The sequence below is a fragment of the Garra rufa genome, chromosome 2 (assembly GCF_049309525.1).
Source record: "Garra rufa chromosome 2, GarRuf1.0, whole genome shotgun sequence".
Taxonomy (NCBI): domain Eukaryota; kingdom Metazoa; phylum Chordata; class Actinopteri; order Cypriniformes; family Cyprinidae; genus Garra; species Garra rufa.
Window position 1 is genome coordinate 69,042,464 of NC_133362.1, and position 15,142 is coordinate 69,057,605.

General features: G+C 40.2%; 1 protein-coding gene and 3 non-coding genes across 4 annotated transcripts in view; 2 read left to right on the plus strand and 2 right to left on the minus strand.

The window, feature by feature from the left end:
• Nucleotides 1-15,142, plus strand: part of LOC141326066 (uncharacterized) — a 230,622-nt gene that overhangs the window by 43,378 nt on the left and 172,102 nt on the right. The gene's annotated exons all lie outside the window — the stretch shown is intronic.
• LOC141327236 (U5 spliceosomal RNA) lies at nt 893-1,008 on the minus strand. Its single transcript, XR_012354543.1, has one exon. It is a non-coding gene; the product is annotated as a U5 spliceosomal RNA (small nuclear RNA).
• trnag-gcc (transfer RNA glycine (anticodon GCC)) lies at nt 1,408-1,478 on the plus strand. The gene has a single exon. It is a non-coding gene; the product is annotated as a tRNA-Gly (tRNA).
• Nucleotides 2,227-2,298, minus strand: trnag-ucc (transfer RNA glycine (anticodon UCC)). The gene has a single exon. It is a non-coding gene; the product is annotated as a tRNA-Gly (tRNA).

A 15,142-nucleotide genomic window follows, 5' to 3' on the forward strand; every position in this document is an offset into this window, starting at 1 on the left:
AACTGGTCTCCCCACATCTCTTTCAAACAGTGTTTCAAAAGAACCAAGTCCAATGGAAGAGCTTTTAGGTGCTCTGATATAACAGTGAAAAAGAATACTGCTCATTATGAACTTCTTGCACCATTTACTTCTCTGTCCAGGCTGAATAATGTTAGCAAACTGTTGTGAAAAGAGTCCATTCTTTAAATGTCACTGTTCCAAACTTGCCAGGAGGAGCCTATCTGTCTCTGCCCTAATAGTCTGTGGCACTCAGCGTTGTGGCTGCAGCAACCCCAGATTGAATCCGTGTCACGGCAGGCTTTTTGTGCAGGTGAATACAATGCCGAGTTCCATTCTGCCACCTCCATTTTTCATCCGGGTACGGTGCAAGTTATACTATACCACCAACTCAGGCGGTGGACGCTGGCTTTCGTGGCCAGAAAAGAATGTTGGAAGTGCATGAGTCACTGACAGGGCCAAAGGAGCTGAAGCCCAAGGTTTGGATCCCGTCATGTACGAGAGAGTGCTGTCTTTCCATGCTGGCTAAAGAAATTTGGAGTTGCGTTGCAGAAAGCGCAAAGGCCGCGAGTACAGGACGTGATGTGGCGCGCTTCGTTCCACTGCCCATTGGCTGGTGGCCAGATTCACTCTTGACACTCCAATACAGCTCTGTTGTGAGCAGAAAAGAATGCTGGAAGTACATGAGTCACTGACAGGGCCAAAGTAGCTGAAGCCCAAGATTTGGATCCCATCATGTCATGAGAGCGCTGTCTTTCCATGCTGGCTGAAAAAAAATGTGAACTTGCGACACAGGAAGCGCAAAGGCTGCAAACACGGTCCACGAGAAAGCACGCTTTGCTCCAATGCACATTGGTGTGTGGTCTGATTTAGTCTGCTATTGAAACTGCAGTGCAGCTCTGCTGTGAGCAGAGCACCCAAAAATACAGGTCACTCGGAAAGGTTCCCCTCCACGGAAATCTTTAGTAAAAGGCGAAAGATTTATGCGTCTACGAAGAGAAACTCGAGTTGCGTGCCCATGCGCTTCAGCATGTGCGCTCCCTGTGGTAAACCACTGTGCTCACAAAGGGTAATCTAGGGTGCCGATAAGATTTTCATCTCCCCCTCACTCCAAATGGGAGGAGTAAAAGTTAAAAAGTCTCTTCCATCATCCATTCTCGCCTGCCACACAGGAGGCCTGGCTCTGATTCCCGGGCAAATGCAGGAACAGAGTTCTTTTAAGTAAGGGGTGTGTGTTTGCATGTGTGTGGGATTCTTTAAAATTAGCCTTGAAGGCCAAGCCTGATTTGCTAGAAGGAGCTCCAAACTTTGCATATTGACCCAACCCCCCTTTCCCTGGATTTGACGTGTAACAGTTACGCACCATTACTAAATCCAGGGCAATGTGAAGGCCGAAGTTCTCCCAGCCGAGCATTGGTGGTTCAGTGGTAGAATTCTCGCCTGCCACGCGGGAGACCCGGGTCCGATTCCCGGCCAATGCAGGAACGGAGTTCTTTTAATTAAGTTGTGTGTGTGTGCTTGCATGTGTGTAAGGTTCTTTAAAATGAAGCCTGATTTACTTGAAGGAGCTCCAACCTTTGCACACCGACCAACCCCCGTTCCCCGCGGCATCTTTTCAGAAACTCATTAGTCCGTCTATATTCGTCAAATGCCTAAAAAACTTGTTCACTTTATCTATAGGTTGACGAAGTTTAGCAGTGGGCAATATACTCGTAAATGCGGTGTTAATTCCAAACGTTCTCCCTCCTTTCCGAGCATTGGTGGTTCAGTGGTAGAATTCTAGCAGTGGGCGATATGTTCCACGTAAATGCGATGTTACTGCCACATGATTTCCCATCCTTTTTTTTCCATGTTCCCATTATGAAAAGTAAAAAAAAAATAGTAATAATAGTAAAGTGGTCCAAATGAGGACCCCCTGTAATGTGTAGCATTCAAGATATTGGGAGACTCAATAAGATCAAGGCAGGTTGATTTGTTTTTTCATGGAGTAGTGGCTCCTTATGCTGATGTCGGTGAAGTCAAGCCGGCTGGGGGCCAAGAACACCGGGTACGGCTCCTCGTTAGTATAGTGGACAGTATCTCCGCCTGTCACGCGGAAGACTGAGGTTCGATTCCCCGACGGGGAGACCCAGTTCTTTGCTGCTGCTGAACGACTCATCCAAAAGATTTTGGTGCTGACAGAGGTCACAGAAGGAGTTCTGCTTCAACGTCAGCCAGAGCCAAAACAAATGCGTTGGCCGGGAATCGAACCCGGGTCAACTGCTTGGAAGGCAGCTATGCTCACCACTATACCACCAACGCAAGTGCCCGACTCCAGCTTTTAGCCATCTGAAAAGAATGCTTGAAATGCACAAGTCACTGATAGGGCAAAAGGAGCTGAAGCCATCTTTGTTTGTATCCCGTCATGTACGAGAGAGTGCTGTCTTTCCATGCGGGCTAAAGAAATCTGGAGCTGCGACGCAGAAAGCGCAAAGGCCGCAAGTACAGAACGTGGTGAGGCGCGCTTCGTTCCACTGCCCATTGGCTGGTGGCCAGTTTTACTCTTGACACTCCAATACAGCTCAGTTGTAAGCAGGAACCCCAAAAACAAAGATCACCCGCAAAGGCTCCTCTCCACGGAAACCTTTACTACACCTTCTTGGGCCTGTGCACTCGCTGCACTAAACCACTACGCTCACCAAGGGTAATCTAGGGTGCCGACACGCGACCGCAGACTTTGATAAACACAGCTGACAGCAGCGACGTCTGTGTCCGTTCCATTCTAATCTCCCAGCTTTCAAGTCATAAATCTCGTATCTCCATTTAAACATGATTATGGGGAAATGTTGTGTTAATGTTGGTACACAACAGTATATGATAGCAATATAAGGTATAATACCAACTTTAACGATACAATGTTTAATAACTCAAAAAATATGCATTTTTTTTTATTTCCTGAAAAATATTGGTTTTGGAGATACGAGGATTCCGCCCGACAGCGACGATATATATATATTAGGGCCGGGACTCGATTAAAAAAATTTATCTAATTAATTAGAGGCTTTGTAATTAATTAATCGAAATTAATCGCATTTTAATCGCATATAAATATTTGACCTGAGAACAGTGAGAAGTAAGTTTTTTTATATGGATTTTTATTATACCATTGAATAATGACTGAATACATAAGCTTAAGCAACAAAATATTGTTTATTTTTGTTCAACCAAGTCCAACAGACCAGAGCAATATTGCCATTAAGTGTAGCAATAGGCTCGATGTGCTACAGTGATATGCGAATTCCTTGTTGCATAGCTTGCACACAACCATGCTCTTATCGACGCTTCCATCCATTCGTTTTTAATAACAAAATTTCCCATCCACAGGGCCAACCAAAGCGGTCCCATCAGCTTTTTTGTCCATGTTCACTGTGGTTTGTTTTGCTGCATCCCAATTCGTCTACTTATACTATAGCCTATAAGTATGTACTCTTTTTGTGAAGAAAAGTACATACTTGAGTATGTAGCAGAATAGTAGGCAGGCTTTGGGACATACTACTTCGTCATACAGTAACTGCTTCTTTAACGGACACTCTGTTGCTTAGTTACCTAAATTCTGTCACTGTTTAAACTGCCCTGTCAATCATCACAGTTAACATTATCTACATTTCGTTTAATTTAATTTCCTACCGTATTAGAGAGAAATTAAGAGGCACGTTCTTTAAAGAGTCTTTCATGCCGAGAACTCTGCTCTTGTGTTTGCTTAATTGACCATATGCACGAATTACTTCCTTGTTTACTCAAGCCAGCTAAGTCACTTCCGGTCAACTGTACTGTGGTGTAATATGAGCGCACTTTGTTCGTTTTCTTTACATAATACATTCACAATCGAAGAAAAGTGTTGTTTGTCTAAGAGGACCAAACGTCCATGTACACCGTTTCAAGAATGGAAAATGCCAGTTTAAAAAAATACGCGAGTAAATCGGCTAAATATGCGCAAGTCATTGCTATGATTGACAGTAATAACCGGACCAAACAAATTACAAACTGATGTCAAAAAAGAACTTAAATGATTCAGACTAATTTCACAGTAACAGAACTACAGCAGTAGCAAGTTTGTGTTGGTTAAATATAGGCTATTAAATAGCTTTTACAGTTCAAGATAAAACTTAAAAGATGTAGTTATTAAATTTTATAAAATATTTCAAATTCATATTGATTCATATTGAGTGCATTATTTAATTATTATACCATCAATAATACTACAATTTATTATACTAGTAATTTTATAATAAATCAAAAAGCAAGACGTCTTGAAAAATATATAGGGATTTTAAAAGTCAGCTTCACAATAAATAATCCTCTGCTGCCATCTATTGGTTATATGGGTAATTCCATAAATAGACGCTGTTTTCCTTGAAAAGCCATTTTTTTTCAAAAGTGAGTCCCTGAAGTACATTTTATTTCACAGCTGTAGAGTTAGAAAATAAAAAAGGCTTTAAAATATTGCAAGATTTTAAAAATGTGTTCATGACTATGAAGGCAAGTTAGTGATTATCTAGAATACGATTAAGATGTCCTTGAAGAGAAATATCGCTAGCTAGTTAACGTTAGCTTAAACAGGTTATGATAGTGTTTAGCTGTCAGCATTTAAATGTACAACTATGCAGATACAGAGAGTAGGGGATTGCCAGGCTCCGCATTTAAATTATATGTTGTTAAATAATATGAATCTGAATGTTCATGCCGCTAACATAGTTTATAATGTTGCAATTATAAATTTTCTCAGTTTCTGATAAGAACGAGGCAGTAAATGAGTCTCAATAGTGTCCACCTAATATATAGCACATAGAATATGAGCTTCAGCGGAAGTTTACGAGCTGGCTTATCTTTATGCGGAAGTTCTAAAGAACGCTCAGTGCATAAGGTCAATTATGCATTTAAACGTTAATGACCAAACCTATCATTATAAATGTTGCTGCACATGGAATATAACGCGGATAACTTTTAAAAAATATTTTTTATCAGGTTACACACTGATTATTTATCACTCAAACCCCTTTCTCTACCTGTCCGTTGGTCGCGCATATCCTCCATGTTTGTAGTTTTTTAACACTTTTTATGCGTGTTTGTAGTTCTAATCGATCCTCGTTCACGGCGCAGTGTGTTGTGGGCAATATTAGCCGTTAGAGTGTGCATTGATCGTTAAGTAGTAGACCATCCGGGAATCTTTGGAATACTTTTTTAAACATACTACGATTTGGGACATACAATACTATTTAGGACGGACGCAGCTTGTCTGAACGCTAGTTGGTGCTCCAGTATAATCGGTCCGCCGAATCTCATCCAGTGAGAAACGTTCCGCGGTGCAAAACTAAGTGCGATTAAAATGCGTTAAAAATGTTTAACGCGTTATTTTTGTGTAATTAATTAATCTAAATTAACGCGTTAAAGTCCCGGCCCTAATATATATATATATATATATATATATATATTAGTGGTGGGCCGTTATCGGCATTAACGTGCTGCGTTAACGTGAGACTCATATCGCGCGATAAAAAAAATATCGCCGTTAATCTATTCTCAAAGTTGGGTTGGGAGCTGGGTCTAAACTACGCAAGATATGATGACTTTCACTTTGATATTTTAGCGCGGATGACGTATATCTAGTTGAATTGCAATGTAGGGGCGAGAACGAGTCTTCAACTTCTGTGAAATTACCACATCAAATGAGACGCGCAGACATGGATGCAGTTATGAAGCCGCTTCAGGGCAGGTGCGTGCGTTGCTAGACCCTTTTTACTGGGGCACGTGCCCCAGTGAAAATCTGCTGTGCCCCAGTAAAATCTCAAGTTTGAGTTATAATTTACTTTGATAATCCCGAAATAAAGACATTATACTATATCGTCGCTGTCGGGCGGAAACCTCGTATGTCCAAATTTAGTAAATTTCATATTTTTTCACAAATCGATGCTATTGGTCTGTCCCCACGTGGGTCTGTTATTTTTACAAATTATTAACCAATCTAAGGTGTTGAAAATAGCTTGAGAGCAAATCTCTTAACTCCATTGGACACTTCAACTGTCTGAGAATCCTCGTAACTCCACCTCTACTTCACTTCGTGGGTTGCAGAAACTTCGCGGCATTTTGTCTCCTCAGCCCTCAAGATTGAACGTCTCCAGAAATCCTCGTCGAGCAACATCCTCTGAGGTAAATGTTTGAAGTAAATTATATTATATATAACAGTTTTATCTCGATCTTGAAGCAATGGTAGTGCTAAGATGTAATGCATCGTTTCTGAGGATGCTAGATTTTTCTTTCAGCTAGGTCTCGGATTGGACGGAAGCTATCTTGTTGATTGAAATCTTCCATGGTTTTGTTTCTGATGAGAATGATGAAATTAATGCACACAAAATGCCTGCCGTTGACTTACTTAGTCACTATGCATTGGTTTTGTCGTCATGTTTGGTAAGATAGCTAACCTGATTTTCGTGGGGCTTTAAAGAAAAATAAATCGCGACCCCCGCTCGTTATGCCGCTCGTCTGAGGAACGACATAATTTAATGTTACTTACTATGTCAGGATTGTAGCTTACAATGTTAAGGCACGCCGTCATGTTAAACAAGTAACCTAGCTGCCTTTGTCGTCATGTTCATCAAAATCTGCATTGTAAAAGCGCTAACGTTATATAAATAAAGGTGACATGACTTTAAGCAAGCTAGCTGGCTTCTTGCCTCGTTGTCATACGTAAACATGCCGTATAACTTAGGGAAATGATCATTTGACCTTTATTCATTTTTTTTGCAGCAACCATGTCTGTGTCCTTAAAGGAACTATGTCAGATGGTCAATGTGCCATACGATCAGGCAAGGGCTCTAATTGAGAGTGAGAGCTCTGATGGAGAGAGTGTAGAGAGCGAGGAAGCAACATTTGAGGATACAGTGGTGGAGGATAAAGTGATGGAGGATACAGTGGTGCATGCTGGTAGAGTGAATTTCTGAGAGATAATCATGATTTCACATGCCAGAATTTATGAGTTTTATGCAGATGGATTTCACAACAATAGATATTTGTTTTAAAAAATATTCACACTAATTGTACCATGTGTTTGAAAAGATTTATCTGGTGGTCTGGAGGGAGAGGAGGCCTTGCTGCTGGCTCCAGAGCAGGTGCAGTTTGACACGGGTAGGTTAGATGCTTTTCTACAATTTCTCATTAAAGAGTTAACACTGTTGACAATGTATAAAGATGTAACTCATTCATGCACGTTTGGTTTGTGTGTGTATTTTGAAGTTTTCCATGGTGGAAGGGAAGAGGACTCTAATGCAGAGGAAGGCGCACCTCCAAGGAAAAGACTGAGAGCTGAAAAAACCTGGAAGAAAGTTATCAACAAGAAAAGAAGAATGGTTGGGAAGTCATACGTTGGAAAACAGAAGCAAAAGGAAACAATGAGGGAGCCACGGGCAATTGGGCCTCGATGTTCATCAGCAGCATGTGCCAAGTCAGCTAAACATCACTGCAGTGCAATCAGCGAGCCTGAGAGAAATGACATTTTCAATGAGTTTTGGCAACATATGACCTGGGAGGAGAAGAGGATGTATGTGCATGGTTTAATTGACGTGGTCCCCGTGCAAAGGAGAAGGGGGGCTGAAAATTCTCGAAGATCAAATTCCTTTTTGTTTTTTTTACGGGTCAGCGGGCAGAGAAGACGCGTCTGCGAAGGTATGTTTTTGTCTACCCTAGGAATAGGCGAGTGGTCAGCCCTTAACTGGGCAAAGGAGGGACACACAAAAGCAGACACAGAGGGACAAACACACAGCAACGCACGTCGTTCAGTGGCAGGCCATGAATTCATTCAGAGCTTTTTACAGGATCTCCCAAAGGTGCCCTCACACTACTGCAGATCCACAACATCCAAACAGTATCTGGAACCTGTGTTTCAGTCGATGGCTGATCTGTATGCAGTGTATTGTCGCGCTGCAGCAGAGAAGAATGCAACACCTTTGTCAAGGCAAGTGTTCACAGATGAGTTCAAGCGTCTCAACCTAGGCCTTTACCACCCAAAAAAGGACCAGTGCAACATCTGTTGTGCTTTCAAGACCGGCAACTTACCTGATGACGAGTGGCAGCACCACCTCCTGCACAAAGAAGAGGCCCGCGCCGAAAAGTTGTCTGACAAAAGCAAGGCCAGCAACAACACTATGGTCTTATGTATGGACTTACAAGCCCTCCTTTTGTGCCCAAAGCTAAAAGCCTCTGCCTTGTATTACAAAACAAAGCTTGCAGTTCACAATTTTACTGTGTACAACATGCTGACACACAGTGCCACATGTTATGTCTGGCATGAAGGTGAGGGATCCCTGTCTGCCAGTGAGTTTGTTTCATGCATTGTCGACTACCTCTCTGCACACACTGAGCCTGACACATTTATTCTGTGGAGTGATGGCTGTGGGTATCAGAACCGGAATGCAGTTCTAAGCAATGCACTTCTTCAGTTCTCTATGAAGAAAAACAAAGTCGTCATTCAGAAGTACCTTGAGAAAGGGCATACTCAGATGGAATGTGACTCTGTTCACAGCGTCATCGAGAGGCGTCTGAGGGACCAGGATGTGTATCTCCCAGCAGAGTATGTTAACCTGATGAAGAAGGCCCGTGTGAAGCCTCATCCATATGAAGTCAAGTACATCGACCACACCTTCTTCCAGGACTTCACCAAGCTGAGGCTCTGCAAGTCTCTGCGCCCTGGAGTAAGGCCTGGTGACCCAACTGTCCACGATATCAGAGCCATCAGGTAATTACCAATGTAAATCTTATGCATGGCATTATGATGTTGCATATTATTTTATGAAATCTTACAGTGATTATGATGTTGTGTTATATTTTGTGCTATTAGGTACAACAACAATGGAACGATGGACTTCAAAATCAACCACTCTGATGACTGGCATCCACATCCAAGTCACCAACTCCGAAACTCCACCTCAGACAGCCACACAGTCACCCCACTCTATTCAGACCGCCTGAAGATCAAAGAGCTGAAATTCAAACACCTCCAAGACCTGAAGGAAGTCATCCCAAAGGATTTTCAACAGCTTTTACAATAATTTGCTTCACTAGCTTAGAAACTTGATAAGAAACTTGGTGATTTTCTTTCTTCTGCTGAACACAAAGGAAGATATTTTGAAGAATGTCAGTAACCAAACCGTTAACTGGACCAACTGACTTTCATAGTATTTTTTTTTTTCCTACTATGTAAGTCAATGGGTCCAGTTAACTGTTTGGTTACTGACATTATTCTAAATATCTTCCTTTGTGTTCAGCAGAAGAAAGAAACTCTTGAAAACAACTTGAGGGTGAATATATGACAGAATTTTCATTTTGAAGTGAACTATCCCTTAACACAGTCAATGTAACAACACACAGAGCACAGATACATGCACAGAGACAAGGGCTCACCCTACTCACAAACACAAATACACTCAGTAATGGGCTTAGTAAAGCAAGCCTTGTCTGTGTGCATGCATCTGTGAGGCTATGTGTGTGTTGTTACATTGCCGTCATATTGACTGTTAATCTGTTAAACTATGATATCAGTTAAAATATCAGATATTTTTATAGTTTTGATATCAGAAATCAATAATATTTATGTAATATCTACTTTTTACTAGGCTTATTAATAGTATACATGTGCATTGAAGTTTTTAAATGTATCTGATGTAATACTTGAATTAAATTGAATGGTTTGGATTCCACCATTAAATTATTGTTTTTATTATTATTTTGTTGACTTAGCTTTAATTTTTATTATTATTTTACTGTTCAGCTGTTTGGCCTACTTCTAGACTATGCCTCTCTTGGCACTGTGCATGTAAAATAGTAGCAAGTTTTTATTTATGGGAGAAAAAGGGCTGTCTAATGGCGCCAAGTAAGCCTATCTTTGGATAATTATTGTCTGTTTTTTTTAACAATAAAGAGAGAAAATAGTTTAGATACATTTGAGTAGGCCTGTTTTGTTAAAAATCGATAGCTGTAATGCTTACGTGCAGAATGAAGCCTGTGAGGTATGAAGGTAAGTTTACATGCAGATTAGGATAATTTCTCTCTATTAGACAGCCTAGTCACCTCATCGTTTTTTTATATTTCATTACCTATAGCTCTTAAACCTTTAAAACAAGAGTTTAGGAAGATGTGTGTTACCACAGTTATTAATTTTTGTAACTACTGAAGCCTTTTCTCGTCAAAAGGCTCAACGCGACCGCCGACTTTGCGTGCAGTTTAATTTCCGCCTATTAGACAGCCTGTTTAACGTTTTATTTTGGTATTGCATTACTCATAGCTCTCAAACGTGTAAAATAGAGTTTAGGAATATGTAACCACAATCATTAGCTTTGAATAGCTCTTAAAGCCTTATCTCTTGTCAAAAGGCTCAACGCGACCGCAGACTTTGATAAACAGCTGACAGCAGCGACGTCTGTGTCCGTTCCATTCTAATCAATGAGAGCATAACCGCGTATCTCCCTGCTTTCAAGTCATAAATCTCGTATCTCCATTTAAACATAATTATGGGGAAATGTTGTGTTAATGTTGGTACACAACAGTATATGATAGCAATATAAGGTATAATACCAACTTTAACGATACAATGTTTAATAACTCAAAAAATATGCAGTTTTTTTTATTTCCTGAAAAATATTGGTTTTGGAGTTACGAGGATTCCGCCCGACAGCGACGATATGCAACAACTGAATTGACGCTTCTAAAAGCAACGCAGTTTATTGGAAGATGCACGCAGATAGGCTATCCGCGCGCCTGTATATTTTACTGGAACGCGCACGTCGTACAGCCTTTTGCGCAGAAGTACTTGGTTACACAAGTTTGTATAGTTAATTGTGTTTTAAATGCAATTGTCAAGCAGTTTGTAATGCATTTTGGAAACAGGAGATGAGCGCCTGGTCTAATGCGCCACCTGGCTTGAGAAACCCGTTCTCAAAGACTTACTTTTAGTCATTATTTGGGTAGCACACATATTCTGAATGCTTTCAGAAGAATTCAAATTAGCCATTTTAATCTAGATTAATCTAGATTAATTTCAAGATTTAATCTAGATTAATCTAGATTAAAAAAATTAATCTATGCCCACCACTAATATATATATATATATATATATATATATACACACACAATTATATACGTAACGTATATAGGCCTACGTCATATAATGTCCCGCTGGGCAGCAACTTAAACTTTTTAAAGTGTTGTGAATGCAGCGCGCTGGGACAAATATCTGCGTGTGCCCAATAGAAACGAGGCAGCCAGCCATACATGGAAGAAAACACTCCATGGCAACGCTGCTGTAAATTTCACTCATTGAGAAATGTTTCTCTACTTGCATCAAGCCCTGCCGATGTCCCGCCCCCAAAAGCCATATACCCCACCGTGATTGGTAGGTTCGCTCAGCTCCGCACACAACACTGTAAAGTCCCATACACATCAAACTCGCGGGCCGCAGTAACATTAAACTTTCATATTAAGGCGGGGGCCATAAACTATTGTCCTGCGGGCCGCAATTGGCCCGCGGGCCGGGAGTTTGAGACCCCTGATTTAAAGTGAATCAGAAAAGTTCAAAGAATAAGACAAGAACAGGTATTGTTTTGGTTTTAGGACAGCTTTGATAAAAAGTTTTGGTCCACTTTAAATGTTGACTATTGAGATTATATTCAATTTAATTTAATATTTGAAAATATGTTTGTTCTTATAACACAAACATAAATGTGTAAATGATCAGAACATGCTTTTGTCTTTTTCATATTTATTTTTTTGAAAGAATTTCGAGGAGGGAATAGAATATTTCATCCCTTTCCTTTGTCTCCCTGTCTCTCTTTTCCTCTCTCTCCCTTACTTCTCGTTGCCATCTCTCTTCTCGTTCTCTTGCTTCTCGGTCTTGTCTTTCCTGTCTCACTTGTTCACGCTGGCTCTAGGCTCGCTGAGGATGAAGTACACACAGCAACATCTGGGCAGGATGAGGCAATAAGGGCAGGTGGAGTGATGGAGGGCCTGCCCCCAATTGCCTCATCCATGGCACTATACCATTTCCAGGTTGCTGCTGTGTGGTCTCCATCCTCAGTGCCAACACCGGTCTGTGGACATTTTAGTTCCTACAAAAATGCACAAACATAATACAAAAGCATTCATTTTAATAGCACAATGTAATTTGATTTCTGTATTAGAAGTAACAAAATGATCTTACTTTATATTTTTGTTTGAGGTTTTCCCTTTCTTTTTTTTTTTACAAATGCTGTTGTCACTCTGCCTTGAAGGCCACAAAAGCTCTGCAGCAAATAAACAGAAATCAAAAAGAAAAAGTTGTAAAAAGTTCATTTGAAATAAACTACAACTTAGGGTTTCTTAAAACAGAGTTTTTTATTCATTTCTGTAGTATTCTCACTCAAAGCCTTTGATGGCAGCATTCCGCTTTCTGGTGAAGAGGGCTTCATTAGCCGCTCTCCACCTAATAAGCAGATGTGTGTGCTCATCTGTCCCTGTAACAACCAGACAATATTCAAGTAACCTATGAGATTTGTGCTCAACCCTACATTTACATATTGAGGTGCTTGATGATGTTAAGTAGCTTTTTATCCAACACAAATATTCCTCATCGTTTAACAGTACTATTCGACAAATAAATAGATTACTTACATTTAATTATTTAATGGAAATGTATTTACATTACTTACATTCATCTATTGCACATAGTGCTGACAACAGTAAATTGTACTACACAATAGCACACATATACATCACCTAACCCTAACATCAGATATTTACTTCACATCACATGTAACGTTAGGACCTGTTAAACACAGTCGTATGAAATTCATATAGAAAATGTTCCTACCGGACATTAAATAGCCATTTAGTAATCGTATTTAAGACAAATATGGTTTAATATGTATGTAAATCCACTTTGAGACGTACGTGTGATTCCTGGAACTTTACAATTAGCTATAAGGTTACATAATAAAACGCGATTTTACAGCAAAATCACAATTACACTACACCATTTAGCGTCTTTAAACTTTCAAAATTTGCTGTACAGTACTTCAACAAATGCAAATTAGGAACCATGTTTTGGTTTGTAATACTCACATTTGAAACCCTCATCCAAATTTGCCGCCATGTTCGATTATGACGTATGCTCTTCTTCTTCTTCTTGTCACGTGCGAGTAAAGGGGTCAGGGTCTAAAATGCAGGGGAAGATATTTAATGAACAAGAAACAAAATAAACATAAACCAAAAGGCCAACACGGCACAAACTGAACATAAACTGAAACACAAAATAACAAAATCAAGAACACGGTCAGGAATATCAGGGACACAATGCAGACCTGAAACCAGAGTGAGCAGGAAGAGTTCTTATAGTCCAAATGATAATTGTGAACAGATGTGAGTGTAATCAGTGCAAATAACAAAGACAGGTGAATGTAATCCGAAAGTGCAGTGTGAACAGCGACCTCAGGAGGCTGAGGGGAGACCCACAGCCCCGATCATGACACTTCTTCTTCTTATGATGTTTGCGCGCGCGCGCGTGGCCTCCTGGGATAGAAAAGTAACCATCGGACGAGCACTCAATAATCTGGGCAGACGCAGTAGGCCATCCGGCAACTTCTCGACTACTCTTTTATGAATACTGAGGTTTCGGACATACTTATTCACTCGCCTACGGCTTTTCCCCTACTATATAGTAGAGAAGTAGGAATATTCGGACGCACTTTAAGTAGACGTACGCCCGAATCTCGCGAGAATTAGTGCACTGGCCTACTAATTCTCGCCTACTCTTTTATAAATACTAAGGATTCGGACATACTTATTCGCTCGCCTACTGCTTTCCCCTACTATATAGTAGAGAAGTGGGCGATTTCGGACGCAGACTCAGTTTCTCTCATCACTTCTTATCATCACACGATTGATTCACGATATAGAGACCAAAACGGAACGCATCTTCTGAAGGCTATGTTTTAAGTAACACGAAATAAAGCATTACAACGTTATATTTTAGTGACATAACGTTTGACACCGAAGCTTCGAAGCTTGTATCAAAAAAAGAAAACATCTCACAGTGTAACAAATAACGCAAACTCCTTGCGCAGGTTTCAAGTGTCATTCACTTTTTGTTAAGAATAAATCATAATACGAAAATTTTGTAGTTATCCTTGCTTCACTAGCACTTATAATTAATAATACATTTATTTACAAGGTTCACATAAAAGACTTTAAAACAACACGATAAAACTAGGTAAACTCTGTTAAAAGAATACATTTCATTTGTCCATACCCTAAAAACAGTCCAAGAATCCCAGTGTGTTGATAAGTCCAATGTGAGTGTCCACCAGTGCATGTACAATCCACAGAAAATTTAATCCAAAGTTTGCAGCTGGTGAATGGAAAGGTGAGCTCTAAAATTAGCAACTCCTCAATCCAACAGTTTGGTGAATTTTCTTTTGTTTGTCTCATAATCTGAAGGTCTTCAGTCTCATAATCTGAAGGTCGTGAGTTCGAGCCTCACACGGGGCAGCGTAGTTCTTTTTGATAACTGAGAGCGCTTACACGACAGAGCGGGCTTCTCTGTTCCCGTCCGCCTGCTTGTCTCCTTCGCCTGAGGGAAAAAGGCCACAGCTCATCTGAAGGGTGGACGACATGACATTGCGGGAGAAACTGTGAGTTTCCAGGTAAATTCCCTAAATCCCATCCAGCTACATTGCATTTGGTCCTAGGCCACCCTTTGACATACAATATGTAAGATTAATTATCTCAAATTTATAATGATTCAAATAAGGAATCGAATCGAAAGATTCGAAACTGGATTAAATTGATTCAGAATTAATAGATTACACTTCTTAACCATTCGTCCAGCAAAGTGGTCAATTCAGTATAATGTATTAACTCAAAAGGGGTTATATTATGATCCTGGCCAAGATCACAAATAAACCAAAATATTACGTTAGGAAATTTTAAAGCTGAGGTAGCTTGATCTAAACACAGATAGAACTTTTGTGAACATAAAATTCAAGACACTTCTTTTAATTAAACAATTATTTATTGACTACTCTAAGACACAACTAATCTCTACTAAAACACAAATAAACCTACACACACACACACACACACACAC